We start from the raw sequence: 4,119 nt of genomic DNA, 5'->3' as shown, positions 1-4,119 counted from the left end.
CTTGATGCTTTGGGAGATCACCAAGGGATCCTCTTGTTCTCTAGAACATGGCCTTGAAAAACACCTGGAAACTTTGGTGAGTGAAAACAATGCAATCCTCACAATCTTTGACCTTTTGAAGAACATTCAACCTCAAGAGAGAATCAATAAAAGAGGCTTCCAGCTGCTTGTATTCCATGGCTTCTTTTGCAAATGTGAAGTTTGAGAACCACATCCTTTCTGCAGCCAGAGAACAGAAGTCTATCCACTGTTCTGGCCAGCTCTGATCTGACAAACTCACCTCTGCTGTTGCACACAAGCTACAGATAAAATAGCATAGACACTGGTGGTGGTCTGGGAACTCAGCTGGAAAGAAGGATTTCTCGCCATCTGCCACTTCAGGCTGGAACACACAGTCCAGCACACCAGGGGGGCAGAGCCAGAACAAAATAGAGTTTCCATTTTTCTTACCCAATGCAAGATTTTATTAGCTTTGTCTTGGTCACCAAAGAACCTGGTGAAATACTCCTCCCAGTCTCCCTCTGTGAACACTGAGATGGCGACAAAGCATGGATTCAATGACAAATTTTTAAGATCTTCATTACCATAGTCTCTGGTCATTGTCAGTAAGGTAGCCAGGGGAACCAAGTCCTTCTTCAACAAATGGAGTATGATTCTAGCCACTTGGGACTGCTGGTACCAGTTTGTACAGGGCGGGCTTTCATATGAGTTGGAGGACATAGTCATTTCTTCAGAGCTGTCAGTGACAAACAGAAGCCTCTCAGGGATGACTCCTGAACTCTTCAATGGAGACCTGAGAGTCAGGCCAGTCCCTGGAAAGCAGGCCAGCAAAGGTGGTGATCACAATCTCTCCCACTTTATGGCAGCTGATATAGAAAACACAGGAGAATATGGGCTGAAAGAACATGCCCTCTGCCCAGTGCAGCATGACCTTCATTGCCAGGGTGGTCCTCACAACCCCTGCCATACCTTCCAAGACTATCATCAGGGGCTGGGCTCCTAACACAAACTTCTATTGGCTTCAGATGGCTCTTTTTTCTTTGGTCTTTTTAAAAGAGACCTAGCAAGAGAACTAGAAGATACTTTACACTGTGAAATGTCCTAGGGTAACGGATGAATTATTAGATTGGGCAGAAGAGTTGGAGAAGTATAATGCTGTCTCAGTCCACTTTGAATTCCTACAGTTTTTCTAGTGCTTACATGAGACTCAAGACGAAAACTTTGCAAGGCAGAGTTTAAATCACCTCCTTGAAGCTGATCTTGACATTTATGGGTATCAGCAACTCCGGGTTTCTTCCTTTTGCCTAAAGCACTGTGAAAAGTTAAGCTGAGGCTCTCTGTCAGGGGTCCAATCCTTGAAACAAAATTGACTTCTGACTTGGAAACTCTGGAGACAAGTGTTGTCAATTTTAGGATACATCAGTGGGAAAATATTCGCTCCATGTTTCGCAATGGGAACATGAGAAAACTGTACCTGGTACTTAATACTGAATGTATGAAGCAAGCTTAATACTTCATCTATGAAGAAACTGTTATGAGCTGAAAAATCCAAGGTGCAAACCCCAAAAACTGACATGCAAATCGATATCTTCCATGAAGCTTCTGAAGGAGCTTGTCCTTGTGCTTCATGGTAAGCACAAGCTGACCCATCTGGACCTGAGCTCTAACAACCTAGGAATTACTGTATCCATGATAATTTTTAGAACTTTGAGCACTCAGCTTGCAAGGTCAAGTATCTTTGGTTGGAATCTTGTAGCTTCACCTCTTGAGTTTGCCATCAGCTCCTTAGGGAACTCAGCAAGAACTCAAGTCTGAATTTCTCAGCCTGGGGGACAATAATCTCTCTAATGTTGAGCTGAAAAGACTGTGGGGGCCCATCGAGACATCCAACTGTCCCCTGAAGGAGCTGTCACTGGAGAAGTGCAACCTGTCGGTGGCCAGCTGTCAGGATCTGGCCTTGCTTCTCACCAGCACCCAGGAAATGACTCACCTGTACCTGGGAATTAATCAGCTCCAAGATGTTGGTGTAAGGCTGCTGTGTGCTTCCCTGACTTACCCCAAGTGTGTCTTAGAGATTGGTGCTCTGGTTCTCCCAGCTTGGTGCACCCAGTTGTAGGTATTTGTCAGATGCTCTCCTCCAGAACAAGAGCTTGACACACCTGAATCTGTGGAAGAATAACCTGGGAGATGAGGGAGTGAAGTTTCTCTGTGAGGCCTTGAGTCATCCTGATTGCAACCTGCAGTACCTGGACCCATCAGATTGTTCTTTCATGGTGGAGGGCTGTCGAGAGCTTGCTCACTCCCTTAAGCACAATCGTAATGTGAAGATTCTGGATGTTGGGAAACCTGATGTTCAGGATGATGGGGTGAAAGAGCTGTGCAGGCTTCTGAAACGTCCAAATTATGTGTTGGAGACACTTGGGTTGGAGAAATGCAATTTAACACCTGATTGCTGCCAGCATCTCTCTTCTGTTCTCAGAAGCAGTAAAAGCCTGGTTAATCTGAACCTTTTAGGAAATGACCTGGGGCTGAACACAGTCAACACGCTGTAGACATACTTGAAAAAAATTGATGTGCAAACTATGGAAACTCGGGCTCGAAAAAGACTTGTACTCTATAATGAGAGCAGAGTTGGAGAAATTACAGAAGGGCGGGGGGGGGGGGTGTCCTTTTTGAGAATCAGGTTTAAGTGGGATTTTAATGACCCTGAAGACAGATGGTGGTGGTAATCCAATGATGAGATGCCACAGCTTTACCATGAAATGTCCGTGGAGTACAACCATCAGGAAGTCCTTACCATATGTTGCTCAGATGTTACTGTTCATGGGTACAAATGAGCCATTACCTCCAGAATGCTTGTTCACAGTTTACCATAGGCAGAATATCAAGTACCCAATCTCCAGAATCCTAATACTATATTTGGCCCAAGATCCTACATTGACTTTACACCTTAAGATTTTTTGTCCTTGGTGTAATGTTTTAAATTCTTGGGGCTATCAAGAAGATTCACTAAAGCAAAGGCTATGAAAACAAAACAAAACAAATTAACTATAAACCTTCAAATATTATAAAAGTATAAAACATGAAAATGGAGATCTCCCATATTATTACCTCTCCCAAAGTAAAACAACTTTTAAATAGTTTGGTAATATCTTACTCTACAACTTTGTGTATGTATATATGTTTGTATGTATGCCTATGTATATATATATATATATTTTTTATTTTACAAAAATGGGACAAGCAACACATAACCTACTTTTCTACTTGTTTTCTTTTAAATGAATGATGTTTTTTGTTTGTTTGTTTGTTTATTTTTGCGGTATGGGGGCCTCTCACTGCTGTAGCCTCTCCTGTTGCGGAGCACAGGCTCCGGACGCGCAGGCTCAGAGGCCATGGCTCACGGGCCCAGCCGCTCTGCAGCATGTGGGATCCTCCCGGACAAGGGCACGAACCCGTGTCCCCTGCATTGGCAGGTGGACTCTCAACCACTGCGCCACCAGGGAAGCCCATGAATAATGTTTTTTGATGCTCTCTGTTAGTTCATTAACATTCTAATGAATGTAATCCAATTTTCTAATGAATACTGTACTAGCAATATGGTAATTTATCTTATAGCATCACCATATTTTATTTTACCAATGATAATTGGTGGAGAAAATTCAAAATCTACTTCTAGATATTGTAAGTTGACAAAGTAAATGTGTCACTCTTTTAATATAAAGATATCTTTATTGACTGTTTTAGTAAAACAGCACTTTGTGTAATTTAACCAGGGTCAGAATAAATTTGTATCAGTCATGCGTACTCTCACAACTGATGAAAAATGCTAACAATAATAGCAACACATGATAACATGTGATGTTCTTGAGACCATTTAGATTGCATTAAAAAATGCAGCTCGGATGGATCAAGAGACATATCCCAGATCATACAGATTGTGGTTGGCAGAGCCAGCATCAGTACCAGGTCTCCTGATCTTATTGTAGTATTTTCTACACATTTTCCTTTGTCTAATGCTCACTAACCTGGAAGAGGCTTCAACTCATCATCCTGGCATCATTAACATTGTGTCTAAACACCCGAGATTACCAGTCTTATCTGTATTTGAATAATTCA

At 42.4% G+C, this 4,119-nt stretch overlaps 1 pseudogene; it reads left to right on the top strand.

Moving 5' to 3' along the window:
- The first annotated feature begins 649 nt into the window (after positions 1 to 649).
- Positions 650 to 2,552, top strand: LOC116748623 (annotated as a pseudogene).
- The last annotated feature ends 1,567 nt before the right edge of the window (positions 2,553 to 4,119 follow it).

The sequence above is a fragment of the Phocoena sinus genome, chromosome 2 (assembly GCF_008692025.1).
Source record: "Phocoena sinus isolate mPhoSin1 chromosome 2, mPhoSin1.pri, whole genome shotgun sequence".
Classification (NCBI taxonomy): Eukaryota; Metazoa; Chordata; class Mammalia; order Artiodactyla; family Phocoenidae; genus Phocoena; species Phocoena sinus.
This window is presented reverse-complemented; position numbering and strand designations above follow the sequence as displayed.